An 18108-nucleotide genomic window follows, 5' to 3' on the forward strand; every position below is an offset into this window, starting at 1 on the left:
GAGAATGGCAGTGTGCCTAAAGAACAAATCATTTGAGTTTAAAAATTAATGAATGGGAAAAGAAGTAGATACAGAAAGAAGAGAGACATGCAAAATGTGTTGCTGAGTATAGGAAGGAGATGCCTCAGGCAACACTCACATTAACATTTTTTGAAGTATTTTATACAGAATTCAGAAATCTAATGCAGAAAGAATTTATTCTTCAGGAGAGTTTTGTGGCTGACATGAGAAAGCCAGTTGATTTCACAAGCTTCCATTGTCTTATTTAGTGAGCATTCTGGCAACCTTTATTCAGAAGAGGTTGCTATTTACAGGCATTTTGAATTCTTACCAATTTTCTGCCTGCTACATAATGTAAAACCAATGAATGGCTACACTGCATCATTCACACTTTCAACTATATGTGATTATCTGGTCCACTGGGCTACTGTAGTGTATTTCTGAAATGAATAGCAGATAAACCCATAATAGTCCATTTCATACAGAGACATTTGTCTCAGTTTAAATTAAGGACCTAAATATCTACTTATTTCCATTCTGGTTTATAGTACAGTGTTTTCATCATCATAAAAACACTATTAACTCCCTGATTATACCTGGAATTCTGCAAGTGCTGTGAGACAGCTACCAATCTCATCCCTAGTGGTTTAGTAACCCCACTCTAAAATAAATAACAAAGTTGCTGAATAAAGGACAGAAGATTCAGAAAGGATTTGAGGGAACTTTCCCTTAAGACACTGCCTTATGTCTAGTTTTGTATAAATAATGTATTTGTGTGTTACCAAGGTACTCTCACTAACTTCTTTACTCACAGAAACACAGCACATTATGTTTGAATAAGAAATCAAAATATGATTGATATTTGAACAAATTCGAGTTTATTATTATTTAACCAATTAGACAGAGTCACTAATAAGTTTAGTAACTGTAAATGTAATCAGCTAATCATATTCTTTATCATAAAATATTCTTGGGATAATCTGCTTTTTAAATAAAAAATGCAAAAGAATAAATATATGATATTATTTGGTAAGTTTTAAAATAAGAAAATAATTATCATATATTTTGGGAGGAATTCATACCTATGTAGAAAAATTGTAAAACCACACATATATGGAAATAATATGGCTGGGCAGGAAGAAGGAGAAAGAATGTTATATCTATAATGTTTTATTTCTTTCATAAAAAATTAAGCAACCAGGAGATTAGTTCAAGATGGCAGAGTAGAAGGATGTGTACACTCCTTCTTGCGAGAGCACCAGAATCACAACTAACTACTGAACAATCATTGACAGGAAGACACTGTAACTCACCAAAAAAGATACCCTACATCCAAAGAAAAAGGAGAAGCTATAATGTGATGGTAGGAGGGGTGCAATCACAATAAAATCAAATCCCATAACTACTGGGTGGGTGACTCACAAACTGGAGAACAATTATACCACAGAAGTCCACCCACTGGAATGAAGGTTCTGAGCTCCACATCAAGTATCCCAACCTGGGGGTCTGCAAACGAGAGGAGGAATCCCCAGAGAATTGGACTTTGAAGGCCAGCAGGATTTGACGGCAGCTCTTTGACAGAACAGGGAGAAACAGAGACTCCACTCGTGGAGGACACACACAAAGTCTTGTGTGCACCAGGACCTGGGGGAAGGAGCAGTGACCAAATAGGAGCCTGAACCAGACCTGCCTGCTGGTGTTGGAGGGTCTCCTGCAGAAGCAAGGGGTGGCTGTGACTCACCACGGTGACAAGGACCCTGGCAACAGAAGTTCTAGGAAGTGCTCATTGGCATGAGCCCTCCCGGAGTCTGCCATTAGCCTCACCAAAGACCCAGTATGCTCCAGTGCTGGGTCACTTCAGACCAAACAACCAACAGGGAGGGAACCCAGCCCCACCCATTAGCAGACAAGTGGATTAAAGTTTTACTGAGCTCTGTCCACCAGAGCAACAGCCAGCTCTACCCACCACCAGTCCCTCACATCAGGAAGTTTGCACCACCTCATCCTCTTAGACAGCCTCATCCACCAGAGGGCAGACAGCAGAAGCAAGAACTACAATCCTGAACCCTACAGAACAAAAACCACAATCACAGAAAGACAGACAAAATGAAAAGACAGAGGATTATATCCCAGATGAAGGAACAAGATAAAACCCTTGGAAAACCACTAAATGAAGTGGAGATAGGCAACCTTCCAGAAAAAAAAAAAAAATCCGAATAATTATAGGGAAGATGATCCAGGACCTTGGAAAAAAAATGGAGGCAAAGATCAAGAAGATACAAGAAATATTTAACAAAGACCTAGAAAAATTAAAGAACAAACAAACAGAGATGAACAATACAATAACTGAAATGAAAACTACACTAGAAGGAATCAATAACAGAATAACTGAGGCAGAAGAATGGATAAGTGATGTGGAAGACAGAATGGTGGAATTCACTGCTGTGAAACAGAACAAAGAAAAAAGAATGAAAATAAATGAAAACAGCCTAAGAGACCTCTGGGCCAACAGTATATGCACCAACATTCACATTATAGGTGTCCCAGAAGAAGAAGACAGAGAGAAAGGACCTGAGAAAAATTTTGAAGAGATTATGGTCAAAAATGTCCCTAACATGGGAAAGGAGATAGCCACCCAAGTTCAGGAAGCACAGAGAGTGCAGGATAAACCCGACAGAAACATGCCAAGACACATAGTAATCAAACTGACAAAAATTAAAGACAAAGAAAAATTATTAAAAGCAACAAGGGAAAAATGACAAATAACATACAAGGGAACTCCCATAAGGTTAACAGCTGATTTCTCAGTAGAAACTCTGCAAGCCAGAAGGGAGAGGCACAGTATATTTAAAGTGATGAAAGGGGAGAACCTAACACTAAGAATACTCTACCCAGAAAGGCTCTCATTCAGATTTGATGGAGAAATCAAAAGCTTTACAGACAAGCAAAAACTAAGAGAATTCAGCACTGCTAGACCAGCTTTGCAACAAATGTTAAAGAACTCCTCTAGGCAGGAAAGAGACTAGCAACTTAAAACAAACTTGTACATATATAGACTATTATATCAAAACCTCATGGGAACATCAAATGCAAAAACTACAATAGATACACACACACATGCACAAAAGCAACCCAAACATAATACTAAATATGGTCATCAAACATCAAGAGAAGAGAACAAAAGAGAAAGGAAAGAAAAAAGACCTACAAAAACTAACCCAAAACAATTAATAAGATGACAATAGGAATACACATAGCAATAATTACCTTAAATGTAAATGGATTAAATGTGTCAACCAAAAGACATGGACTAGCTGACTGGTTATGTAAATAAGACCCATATATATGCTGTCTACAACAAACCCACTTCAGACCTAGGGACACATACAGATAGAAAGTGAGGGGATGGAAGAAGTTATTCCATGCAAATGGAACTCAAAAGAAAGCTGGAGAAGTAATACTCATATCAGACAAAATAGACTTAAAAATAAAGACTGTTATGAGACAAAGAAGGACACTACATAACAATCAAGGGATCAATCCAAGAAGAAGATGTAACAATTGTAAACATATAGGCACCCAACATAGGAGTACTTGAATATATAAGGCAAGTACTAACAGCCATAAAGGGAGAAATCAACTGTAACACAATAATAGTGGTGGATTTTAACACCCCACTTTTGTCAATGGACAGATCACCCAAACAGAAAATCAATAAGGAAATACAGACCTTAAATGACACATTAAACCAGATAGACTTAATTGATATTTATGGAGCACTCTTTCCAAAAGCAGAAGAATACACATTCTTCTCAAGTGCCCAGGGAACATTCTCCAGGATTGACCACATCCTGGGTCACAAAGTGAGCCTTGGTAAATTTAAGAAAATTGAAATCATACCAAGCATCTTTTCCAACCACAACTCTATGAAATTAGAAATAAACTACAAGACAAAACTATAAAATACACAAACAAGTGGAGACTAAACAATATGTTACTAAACAACCAATGGATCACTGAGGATATCAAAAAATACCTAGAGACAAAAGAAAATGAAAGCACAACTATCCAAAACCTATGGGATACAGCAAAAACAGTTCTAAGAGGAAAGTTCATAGCAATACAATCTTACCTCAGGAAACAAGAAAAATCTCAAATAAACAACCTAAACTTACACCGAAAGCAACAGGAGAAAGAAGAATAAAGAAAACCAAAAGTTAGTAGAAGGAAAGAAATCATAAAGATCAGAGCATAAATAAATGAAATAGAGACAAAGAAGACAAAAACAAAGATCAATGAAACTAAAAGCTGGTTTTTTGAAAAGATAAACAAAAGTGATAAAACTTTAGCCAGACTCATCAAGAAAAAAATGGAGAAGACTCAAATCAATAAAATTAAAAATGAAAGAGGAGAAGATACAACTGACACCCCAGAAATACATAAGAGACAGGTATATGCAACTGTAGGCCAATAAAGTGGACAACCTGGAAGAAGTGGACAAATTCTTAGAAAAGTACAGTATCCTAAGACTGAACCAGGAAGAATTAGAAAATATGAACAAACCAATCACAAGCATTGGAATTGAAACTGTGATTAAAAATCTTCCAACAGGAAAAAGCCCAGGACCAGATGGCTTCACAGGTGAATTCTATCAAACATTTAGAGAAGAGCTAACACCTATCCTTCTGAAAATGACTATACTACCCAAGGCAATCTACAGATTCAATGCAATTGCTATCAAATTACCAATGGCATTTTTCACAGACCTAGATCAAAATAATCTTAAAATTTGTATGGAGACACAAAAAACCCTGAATAGCCAAAGTAATCTTAAGAAAAATGGAGCTGGAAGAATCAGGCTCCCTGCCTTCAGACTAAACTACAAAACTATTGTCATCAAATAGTATGGTACTGGTACAAAAATAGAACTATAGATAAATGGAACAGGATAGGAAGCACCTATGGTCAATTAGTCTACAACAGAGGAGGCAAGACGATACAATGGTGGGAAGACAGTCTCTTCAACAAATGATGTTGGGAAAACTGGAAAGCTACATGTAATAGATCACTCTTTAACACCAGACACAAAAATAAGCTCAAAATGGACTAAAGACCTAAATGTGAGACTGGACACTATGAAACTCCTAGAGGAAAACATAGACAGAACACTCTCTGACATAAATTGTAGTAACATCTTTTCCTATCCATCTCCCAGAGTAATGGAAATAAAAACAAAAATAAACACATGGGACCTAATTAAACTCAAAAGCTTTTGCATAACAAAGGAAACTACAAACAAAACTAAAAGACAACCCATAGATTGGGAGAAAATATTTGCAAATGATGTGACCAACAAGAGATTAGTCTCTAAAATTTACAAACAGGTCATGTGGCTTAATATCATAAAAACCAACCATCCAACCAAAAAATGGTCAGAAAACCTAAATAGACATTTTTTTCCAAGGAATACATACAGATGGTTAAGAGGCACATGAAAAGCTGTTCATCATCACTAATGATTAGAGAAATGCAAATCAAAACTACAATGATATCACCTCACACCAGTCAAAATGGCTATCATCAAAAAATCCACAAACTGTAAATGCTGGAGAGGGTGTGGAGAGAAGGGAAACCTCTTATACTGTTGGTGGGAATGTATATTGATACAGCCACTATGGAAAACAGTAAGGAGGTCCCTTTCAAATCTAAAAATAGAACTACCATATGACCCAATAATCCCACTCATGGGCATATATCCAGAGAGAAACATGGTTACATGCACCCCAATGTTCATTGAAGCACTGTTTACAATAGCCAAGACATGGAAGCAACCTAAATGTCCATCAACAGAGGAATAATAAAGAAGATGTGGTACATATTTACAATGGAATATTACACAGCCATAAAAAAGAATAAAATAATTCCATTTGCAGCTACATGGACAGACTTAGAGATTGACATACTGAGTGAAGAAAGTCAGACTGAGAAAGAGAAATATCTTATGATATCACTTATATGTGGAACCTAAAATGAAATGATACAAATGAACGTAGTTACAAAACAGAAACAGACTCACAGAATTACAGGATGAACTTAGGGTTAACAGTGGGGGAAGGTAAAAAAAAAAAATTAAGCCACCAGAAACAAATAAAGTAAAATGTTAATATCTGCTAAGCCCAGATAGTGAGTGTATAGGCATTTCATTTTTTCTCTATATTGGAAATCTCTCATAATTAAAAAAGGAAAACTTGAAAGTATTATTTAACAAAAAATATAAATCAGTCATAAAATTGACAGAAAATTATGAATCACGTAGAAGTATTCTATACAAATTTTGCACAAATGTAAATTTGTTGCCATATCTTCAATTCTTAATAAGACAAATTGAGAATTTTTTCCTGTAATGATTTTCAAATTTATAAACAAAAAATTTTTCTCTGAGAAAACAAATGTGTATAGGAATTAATTCATATCAATTAAAACTGTAGAGTATACCTTATTATCATTGATTTAGCCTTAATATCAGTTACACTTGTTTTGCTTTTTTGGTGTGTTTTCATACAAAAGAGGGTAACTACTACATTTCTAAGTTTACAATGGAACATTTTCCTTCCATATCCACAGGCCATGGCTTTGTTGAAAATAAAATATTTTTCCAGAATTTCTTCTGAACATCCTTTGAAACACTTAACATTTTTTTTTTCGGTATGCGGGCCTCTCACTCTTGTGGTCTCCCCCATTACGGAGCACAGGCTCCGGACACGCAGGCTCAGCAGCCATGGCTCACGGACCCAGCCGCTCTGCAGCATGTGGGATTTTCCTGGACCGGGGCACGAACCCGTGTCTCCTGCATCAGCAGGCAGACTCTCAACCACTGCTCCACCAGGGAAGCCCAAAACAGTTAACTTTTGAAAGAAAATATTGGCCCATGTCACATTTTTCTTGTTAACCCTCATCAGTGTGAAAATAGTGTAACAATTCAACATAATTTTATTTTCTTCAGTGCAAGTCAATAAATAAAACATGCATGAACTTTAAAATGAGTCTACAGAACACATGTTATATAAGGGACACAGCAAAAATATTAAAACAAAGACGTGTACAATAGTTCAAGGTGGTTTAATGGTTATTAGTCCTTCAAGCAAAACTAAGAGAACTACTGAATAATGTTAATTCTATCTATAATAATCCTAGAGAAAAGATGTGCTTCTCTTTATTTGTTATTCTCCAGAGTTCTATAAATTTAAAAAAGGCAAAATGGTATTCTAAGCCTTCACATTTTTACTCTAATATTTATTTATTTATTTATTTAATATATATTAATTAAACTTAAAAAAATGTTTTAACTCGTGTAAATTAGAAAAGTTCTGGAAAAAGAACATGTTTATGAAGTAGAATGGTAAGACATTATAGCATGACTTATCATTTTTCATATATACTTTGTGAGCAATTCAGTAATTTGATTAACAGATCCAGTTATTATTCAGAGACTATCCAATACCTTGTCTTTAGCCATCTGGCTACACACCTAAAGGTGACAAGTTGCCATCCTCCTAAAGTTATCCATCCTCAACACTGTGTGTGTATGTGTGTGTGTGTTTGTGTGTATTTGTCTTTTACCTACTCAGGATATATTTGAATTTTTCCTCCTCATCAAAGCATTTAGCAACCATCTCCTTACTCAAGCATCTCTCATCCCTTAAACTCTTGATGCAGCTGTAGTCAGTTTCCCATGGTTTAGAATTAAGTTAAATACTATTTTCTACACTAGGGTTTGCAAGCTACTGGCAGCAAACCAGTTCCAGCCAGGCCCATTACCTTATATTGTTTATGGTTGCTTTCCTTCTGCAATGGCGGGCTAGAGTAGATGCCACAGAAGCCTTATATATCCAGGAAAGTTTAAAACACTTGCCACCTAGGTCTTTACAGAAAATGTTTTCTAATACTTGGCAAACTGTGTATGATACAGAATAGAACTTAGAAAATATAATTTAACCATATTTCCAGTATGCTTTAAGTTTATATTTTACAACTAAAATGCCATATATTTGAGATTAAGAATAATTTTTAAAAACTTATATTTTGAAAATGACCTCAAAGTACTTCACACTGCTCAGGGGACATATTGGACAACTTGATACTTAATTGATTTATTAAGCATTGCAGGGCAAGAAATCCAATTATGATATAAACTATATTTCCTCTAAGCTTGATTTTTTTATCTAGTGAGATCACCACAGGGCTACATATCTGGGCTGTAAAACTATGAGGTTAAATATAACTTTGAGGAGCTTTTATAATAATTATGCTTTTAGGTTTCCCAATGAAACAGGCATTCTTAGAATTCTCTGTACATAAAAAAATAAGAAATTACCATCAAGAACAACATCCACTGTCTTCTTCATAGCCCTTCTTAAAAGCTCATGTGAAATTCCTCCTAGAATTCAATTTTAAAGAAAAGTATGTGCTTCCTAATAAACTGCTATGCCTCCCTTTATTAGACAATGACAGCTACCCAATCCATTGCCCTTCTGTTTTAAAACTGGCCTCCAGGAAACCAAGAGCTAATATTTAAGCTCAATTTTAGTAGCTAATCTTACATTTCCCTTCCTGGCATGCACTCCATACTTCTAATACATAATTCTTGGGGTTTTTTCCTTTTAATTATTTTACAACTTAAAAAATTTTTGGTACAATAAAGTCATTTGAAAGTAAGCGTGACAAAAAATGATGAATGAATACATGTATAAATAAATGAATGAATGAATCAGTCAATCAGTATGTTCCACCTTATGGCATCCATTATTCCCAACAAGGTAAATTGGCACGTTCTATCCAATCCTGTTTGTCAGTATCATCTAAGCAAGTCACAATAGGGCAATACTTTAAAGAGTTTCAATAGTGAAATTTAAAAACAATAGCTGATTCTTGATCATAAATTAGGCACCTCCTCTCCCAGAAAAACAATAGATTTAAATATTAATCTAATCTAATATTATCTAATCCATCTAAAATATTATCTGCTCTAATATGAAATATTATTTAAATACTATGGAAATATACCTTAATATGGACAAGACTGGGGCTTTAAGTGGGGATTAGAAGGGTATACTTTAAGGGATTCAAATTTATGTTAATCTATTTACCATCTATGGGTGAGAAGACAGTCATCTCAGAGCAGATATTTGCTCTGAGGGTTGTAAGTTGTACAAGTATAGGGGGAATATGAATTTACTTTGGATGTATGCAAGTTTGGGGGGAGAACAATAAAACTTTTGACTTGCCTTACTCCAAAATCCTTGGTCTGAAGTGCTGTTGGTGGGAGGGGACAGGAAGGGACCAGGGAATTCAGGGGGAGGTCAATCAATTTTTAGGAGGAATTTAAAAACTTTTAGAGTAGGAGGCATCAAAACCCTAACTCATGACTTGAAGCCACGGCAAATTGGTTTATTGGAACATGGTGGTCCCAACAGAGGCCCAAAGACACAAAGAGCAACAAGATCCCTGAAGTAAACTACTCTAAATAAAAAATCTTGTCTGGTGACACAGATATTACATAAAATTTTCTGAGAGTTCATGGGAAATGGCCTGTTTCTGGGTATAGTTTGTGTTTGAGGCTAGGAACCTCTGAGAACCCAGCTACTTGGCAGTAATATTTGTGCTTTGGGAAAGCTGACTTTGCAAATGAGCTCTGTAAAGCCTGGGTTATTTTTGCTATCAGGCTTTTGGTATCTTATTCTGAAAAAAGGTGGTGACAAAAGTTCATTCCTCTCTGGGTTCTGTAAGGATGAGGTAACTTAATATATGTAAATCCCTAAAAAAACCTCAGGTGTCTAGTAATCTCCTAATTGAGAGATTGCTTATTATTATAGCCAGTCAGTATGTTTGGCCATATTTATCAAGGTGGCTTCACCATTCATTGGGTTATGTACATAACTGACCATAGAAAAATGGGCAAAAGTTTTGTGGCATTCAAACTGACCTTCAACAGAGAAGGAGTCAGAGGCACATTTTTTATAATCTCAGGCTTGTTTCTAATTAGCAGTATGTCCACGAGTAAACCACTTAGAGCTTCTGAGTCTCAATTTCCATATCTGAAAAATAAAACATGAGCTAGTCTAGAAAATCCCTAAGGTCCTTTAGGCCCTAAGATTTGATTAGTTTATGAATCCTCTTAATGCATGAGTATCATATCTTGAGTCCTTTGCTAGGCATTATGAAAGAAACAGACGAAACATGCCAGCTCCCTTCCCTACAAGAGGTTATGATCCCGATATGTCTAAAGAGCCTTTTAATCCACATTTGCACAACACAATAACCTTCTCAATTATATAAGCTTTGTTAAGTATTCTCCTGAATTTGCAGACCAAAGCAGCTTTAGGCCATTGGAAAATCCTGTGCAAAGGCAGGATGACTAGCATTTACAGATTCTGAGCTTCTCTTTTTGAGTGATCAGTGGCAGGCCTATTAAAACAGAATCCACACTTTCACATTTTACTGACAAGGGATTACACTAAATAAAACTTTTTTGACTGACACATATTTCCTATTACTCAGATTGTCCTTTGCTGACAAACCAACAATCCAAATAGGTTCACGACAAAAAAAACGAGGTCTTGTCCTCTCCTGACTATTAGCAATGATGAGAGAGAGCACTGTGCCTCCCTCTAGGCTTCCTTATGTCCTTTCCTTATCCTCAACACTATTATTTATTTTTAGCAAATTTTTCCTCTAACTTCTTAAACCAATAAGTACTATGTAATAAACTGTCAGTGATAATGGACTTCCCTGAATTTGTATTAAATGCATATATAATGATTTTTTCTCTCTCCCATTTAATTTGGAATCTATGATTGTCCTGAAATTCCTTAGGTTTTCTTTCCTGTTAATAGAAGAAATCAGTCATCTTAACATGAATTAAATGCATTTAATTTTTTCAGAACACCGTGTGGGAGATGATACCAGATCAGAAACTGCCAGGTATTGTGCACTGCTGTACTTTCTCTGCAATAGTCCTGCAGATCCCCTTGTAGGTCCAAAGCCACATAGAAACCTGTCATGCAAAACATTCTCCCTGGGACCAGCCGAGCTTATTTTAATGCTCATTGCCTTTATAATTGATCTATCAGGTATTTGGTTATTTAGCTAATCTCTTCCAATGGCAGAGTCCTCAAATCCTATGCATTTGCAGGATGTATTCTTAACTCTGGACTTTTACTCTTTAGGGCTAATAAATTCCACAACAGAACCATAAATGGGATAGTTTCCTCATGATAATTGAACTGTATGATGTCTTGTACTTAGATATCCTGTGTCTTAATTCATACCCAGTTTTAAAAGGGCCTGTTTCCATGACATCAGGAACCCCTTGTCTTCCAGGACAGAGGAGAATGAAATGCTGCATGATTAATGACACTATCTAAATACTGGCACAAGCTGGCGAGATCTTGCAAAGGAGGCGTGTTTGATTGTATTCTGCCCAACACAACAGCTCATTAAGCAATATTTTCCCCATTAATGTTTAGTATTAAATACTGAATGAAAGACTAAATATCATACGAAAAAAACAAATTGAAAACAGCACAGTAGGGTTTAGGGGAAGCAGCCAACAGCCTCCCCTTCATTTGGAAGACAGCTTGCATACCTATTCCAAAGATTAATGAGCAATCAGTTCTAAATTAAACCAAGACCTGCATTTAAAGCTTTTTTTCCCCCTCTGTTGAAAGCATGGCTCTGAGTTACACTAACTGAGATAAAATACAGTATTACCCTTTCCACATATTGTGTAATGTGGTTAGAAACATGAAAGATTGTTTCTGAAACATTTCCTTCACATTTTTTCATCATTTATTTTCCTGCACAATTTGAAAGGAAATGGGCCATGATGAGGTCGGTAGTTTCTGTCACATGATGTAGAATCTTTTTCTCTGTCAGTCACTCAAAAAATGGTCACCTCTTTGAAGATGGAATAATAAAACTGCTTTTAGGAACATCACAGATCCTGTCCTAGGTGGCTAACACAGGATTTCAATTCTATAAAAACTGTTAAAAGAAACTACCTTTCAGTAGGAGCACTGATACAGTTTTCATGAGTGCAATACTGTAGAGCCCGCTACCTTGCTGAGGCCTGTTGACACTAGTTGTGTGTGTTATGGTGAGACATTTGCAAATACAGACGGAGATGGTTTAACCCACAATGTGACTGAATCCTCAAAATGCAAAACTGGTCCAAGAGTTCATTTGTGGGGCCTGATTTATAAAAATCTGACATAGTAATTAATTCACAAAATCATCATTTAGGGATTCATAATCCAGGTCTCTAATCTTAGGACATCTGTGAAAGAACTTACATAGACGTGTGTGCACATGTATTTTTAATACATTATTTTGTTTGTGTGTGCACATATATAATTTTTCTGGGATGGATTCTATAGTTTGGCATTAGATTTTGAAAGAGAAATTTGATATCAAACTTTTAAGAATTATTACATAAGGCAGTGTTTCTATACTTTGGCTATACTTTAAAAATTACCTATGGAAGTTTAAAAAATACCAATATCAGAAACCCTCCCAAAGCTGATTTGAGGTAGAATAACAAGAGACAGGATCAAGGCATGAAATTTTTTTAAACACCTCAAATCTTAATACATGACCAGTAACCAAAATAAGTGACACACGCTATATATGCTACTGACACATGGAAAATGAGGGTCTGCTGTAAACTCATGTGGCCAGAGAAGATCTCCCGGAAGAGCTTTGACTACGACATCAAATTGAGAATTGGGTAGTTTTCAGAATGGAAGAAGTGGATTAATTAACTTCAAAATTGATTATGAAGGACAATTTCACAATTATTTAGAAACACAGCTATCACATAACCTAAGTATATCGGTAGGAGGTCAAATAACAGCCCCCAAAAGATACGTTCGCATCCAAATCCCTTGGAATTGTGAATGTGATCTCATGTGGAAAAAGGGTCTTTGCAAAAGTAATTAAGTTAAGGATCTAGAGATGAGGTTATCCTGTAACTATTAGTTACAGCAGCCACAGGACACCAGTAAAATATCTAAGTCTTATTTAGCTGTTAGTAGATAACATAATAATCACCACAGTTTAATTCCCTAGATTGAAATTACAGTCTTGGAAGAAAGTATACCGTGTTCCTCTTACAGGGTGTTTCTTCAAAATGACCTTAAGACAGGGATGGTTTTAGGTGAAGTCATAGCAGTTTTTCAGAGATGAATCATCAGCATTCTTAAAAGTTAACTCATTCTCTCATTTTCATTCCCTGCATCATTGCCTTTCTGTGAAAGGCCCCATCCTCCTCCTCCTCCGCCATCTCCATTGCCATAACTTACAATTACATAACACTTGCTATATGCCAGTATATTATATAAGAACATCCATTTAATCCTCAGAGCAACCTTATACTGTAAGCACTATTATTAGGACTATTTCACAGATGAGGAATAGAGAAACAGAGCTTGAGTATTTGCCTAAAGGTAAAGAAAGGGAGTTAAGAGGAGAAAAATAAACTGCTAAGTGGTGATGTAGTTACAGATAATGACAATAATTCATGTGTTCAAGTAAGGTATAACATGTGGCTCCTAAGAGCATAGTTCCTTCCCCACACAAAAGTTCATCTGAGCTTAACTTGTATATAAGAGTAATACTATATGTACAGTAACTCAGTAGAAGGATGCACATAGAGACTGCTGTATAGGATACAGGATAACACAGTTACAGGATAACCTCATCTCTAGATCCTTAACTTAATTACTTTTGCAAAGACCCTTTTTCCACATGAGATCACATTCACAATTCCAAGGGATTTGGATGTGAACGTATCTTTTGGGGGCTGTTATTTGACCTCCTACCGATATACTTAGGTTATGTGATAGCTGTGTTTCTAAATAATTGTGAAATTGTCCTTCATAATGGGGGTTAGAATCAGGAAAGAGGCAAAGTGAGGGGTGAGAAGAGATTAAATAAGGATGCTGTTTTTATGATTATGATTATTATTACTACTACCATTACCACTTAGAAGATGATTGAATCAAGTAAGCACATCTGAAGAACCACTCTTCAGAACACCGGTTTTTCTGTTTGCACAGAAGGAAAAAACATACATCATAGGGAAAAAAAAAAGCTTCCTTATGTTTTTTAGAAATTTCAACTTTTGAAAGATACTTGAATAGAAAATAATTTACCTAACAGAGCAATCAGAAAGTTTTGAATTGAATTTATATATTTTAGTTTCCATCTATATTATGAAACCTCCATTGACATGCTAATAATCAAGGTCAGTATAGCCCATTATGAAGTGATGCTAAATAGTGATCAATGTGCTTGATCACGCAGACATCAGGTGGAGAAGTGAGGGAAAGAAAACAAACAAACAAACAAAAATAGTGGGAAGGGCTGAGTTCATGTTGTTTTTGCCAAGATCAGCTTTCAAAATCTTTTATCACAATCTGATTATATGAATTATTCTATTAAAATCAAAATAAATTGAAAGTAATAAAATATTTTGAAGTCATTTTATTATGTATGATAAATCTTCCTAGTTTTATAATAATACAAAATGGCTATTAATTTCCTCTGAAATATGAGTTCCATTTGTATCAGAAGTATCAATTTTTTCTTTATTACTGTTCCTTTTGTGTCCATCTTTATTCTGCCACGGAAGACTGGCATTTTAGTTCTGTGAATCTTGTGTGTCTTGAATATTCATAAATAATTCCAGAAGAAGTAATTAGTACCCTTTCCATTCAAGGATTTCTAAAGAGGATACAGATAAATCTGACAAATTTCAAGACCTGTTAAGAACTTTCTTCCTTTCAGCTAAAGGGAATTAATGGTAACATTATAATTTGGACTCCCACAATGACCTGGACAAATCTGGACATGTAGAGCTATTAAAAGGGCAGCCCAAAGGGAGAGGAACAGAAAGGAGAACTTTTAGATGTTAACATCCCTCCAAGTGTTGACTCAGACTTTCTCGAGTAATGTGAAAGGACTAAAATGGTTATATGCGCTTTCTAGCAAAGCAAACACAAGCCAATATGTTGCAGCTTATAATGATATGTGTTGGAAAATTAAAAAGTAGAGAATACTCGTTCTTAAAATAGAAAATATTATTCTTAAACCAAAATATGTAGCTACCTCCAGTCTCTCGAAAAACATTGTCATCTTTTGCTTGTTTTAAAATAGCTGGCAACTTTTGGAGAAAATCTCTATTACAAACCTTGAGTGAGTGAATGAGTGTGCATGTATGTGTGTGTGTGTGTGTGTACCCACCATGCACACTTTCATGCCTCAGGAGAAAAATCTCAGAATTTCACAAGTTAGCGTCACTACTAATTGTGGTTCTAACTTCAGTTGTGTGCTTCTTAGAACTGCTCGGCACTGCTTCTGGTTCTCTCTCTCTCATTCCCCTTCTGTACAGTGGCATTTTAAATCTTCCCACTTTCTTACACCTCTCGTCTCCACTTATTTGCCCCCTCCCTCCCTCTACAAAGGCCATGTCAATTCTTGGACTCAGACATCATCAGCAGGGAATCCCCCCGATCTGCCATCCCATTACAATCTTCCCGAATTCTTCACTTATCATTTTCTGCTTTCAAAATTAAGGTCAGCAAGTCTCCTGTGATATCGTAGTCTCTCCATAGGTTCTGCATCCAACTTTCTCCTCCCTCTCTGGAACTAAATACTATCAATTATGACTCTTATTCACTCTTCAATGTTTCCTTCTTTCCTGGCACACCCCCATCAGCATTTACATAGGTCCAAATCTTTTCCATTGTAAAGCAAAGCAAAAAGAAAAGAAATCTTTCTCTTTAGCTCACCTCCTCAGTCTTGCTGCTTTAAGCCAAATTCCTTTAAACACATTTGTCTGCACTGAATGTCTCTTTACCACTCATTTACGTTTCAAGCTGCTGTAATTTGGCCTCTGCCCACAACATACATTCAACTGCATCTCATACATCTCCATGTGCATTCTCCAAAGGCCCTTCAAAATAAGCATGTCCAAAGGGAGCTTATCCTCTTCTCTCTCAAAGTCCCCAGCTTTCACCTTCTTGCCAAGACTGAGACCATGTATGTTATTCTTGACGTAGCCAACTCCTTCGATCCACACAATTTAATCCTTTGATGTCAGCTCCTAAATAGTGTTTAAATCTTTCCATTTATTTGCACCTCAATTGCACAGACCTTCCCTTTCAAAGCACTTATTTACACTATTTAATTGGGTGTCAGTCTGAGTCTCCCAGTAGAAGAGGCTATGACAATATTATTCTTTGTATATTCTCAGGGCTGAGCACCAGGCTAAGAGATAATTGGTGCTCAGTAAAAATAGATAATAGGTGTGAGTGTAAAGCCACCTATCCATTTCTACCTAGAAGGGGAGAAAGCTTCTACTATCTGGGGCCTCCTTGTTGCAAGCACTTCAGAGAAGGAGTGATGCTATTTATTTTAATTATGAACTGAACAAACACAAAGAAAGAACACCTGAGGTTTGAGATACAAATGCTTTGCAAAGTGACCATGATCATGTGGTGCTAATAAAAGATAGAAATAAGAGTACTGTGTCTTGTACAAGTATTTTGTTTAACATTTTGTCAGAATGAAGGTTCCCCAAAAGAGGAAAATCTGTACAGCTCAAAGTTCAGAAGTTTTGCTGAGCTAAAATGTCTAAAAATCATGACAGTTTTAAATTCCATGTATTTTTTAACTTACACAATGCTTTTAAATCATTCTCTCTCTCCATCCCTCCCTGCCCCCATAGTGTAAAGATTTGCAGTTCCTTCTAGGTCACAAATATTTGTTAAATTGGCATAATTTATCTTTTTATTTTGTGAATACTAAATTTACTAAATAAATATTAATAAATTTAATTATTTAATATTAAATAAATTTATTTTTTATTGTATGAATACTAAATGTATTATTTAGTTATTTTATTTTAGAAAGAGATAAATTCTTACTGCACTGGGAGTGAACATGCAAGATGCTTTTGATAACCTGGTTCTACTCTTAATATCTGAAACAAATATCTGAAACATAGCAAAGTAAAATTTCACATGAATGGAAGTTTGAAACAGACTTACCACATCCCCAGCAAAAGTATCTCAAAGTGACCTAAATGAGAAATGTTAGGATTACTTTTGTTTTTAACAAAATCTCTGTGAACAAGAGAATCTGCCTTTTGGATTAGTTCTAGATAATAAACCTACATGATTATCTTTGATGCAAGCAAAATTGCATGACAGTACTGTGAGCATATCACTGAATTCACACAACTGCCAAAGTGGTAGAAAAAGCCATTCCATGCTTGGTTGAGCTAAATATGAGCAGGTAGGCCTTGCAGCGGTGATGGGATTTGAATATGAATATTCTTGGGATTTCCTCGTTCCTAGTCAGCTTTGTTTTTGGACGCTAAAACCAACTAGCACTAATCCAATACAAAAGCTTTTCAGAAAACATTATCAGTCTTACAGGACACTTCCTGGAGAAAATAGCTGGTTACTGAAAACTTATGTTTTTTTACTTTTGTCTATCTTTCCATGTTGTATTCACTCCCAAATTATTGTAACACGGTGAAATACAGCTCCTACTTTGTTTTATTCAAGGTGTTACACAAAGAAGACAAATTCCAAACCAGCAAATGTTGTCATGCCATTTTTCTTAATTAAAAGATAGAAAACTCTTTTTGATCCATCACTTTGTATGTTAGATATAAATTTTCCCTACTACTTTGACCTACAGATGATTGTTTTCTCTTTTTCTCCATTCATCTCTGCCCCTCTCTTTTAATTTATATAAAACAGATGAGAATATTCAGGTGCTTATGTGGATGTAGTTTTGACACTCTGAAGAAGGAAGTTCATTCTCCTGGACTTTCTATTTCATAGACTGGTAATACTCTTTCTGCTAATGAAGTTCCATGTGGTTGAAACTACATAAGGGAAGCTGCTTGACATTTTATATTCTTAACAATACTTTGACACAATGGCCCAAAATGAGTAAGGAAGTCAAAGATAAAAAGAAAATATAAAGAATGAATCATATATTAGAGACAAATCATCGAATGAATACATAGATCAAGTG

The sequence above is a fragment of the Mesoplodon bidens genome (genome assembly GCF_964165515.1).
Source record: "Mesoplodon bidens genome assembly, chromosome: 17".
Taxonomy (NCBI): Eukaryota; Metazoa; Chordata; class Mammalia; order Artiodactyla; family Ziphiidae; genus Mesoplodon; species Mesoplodon bidens.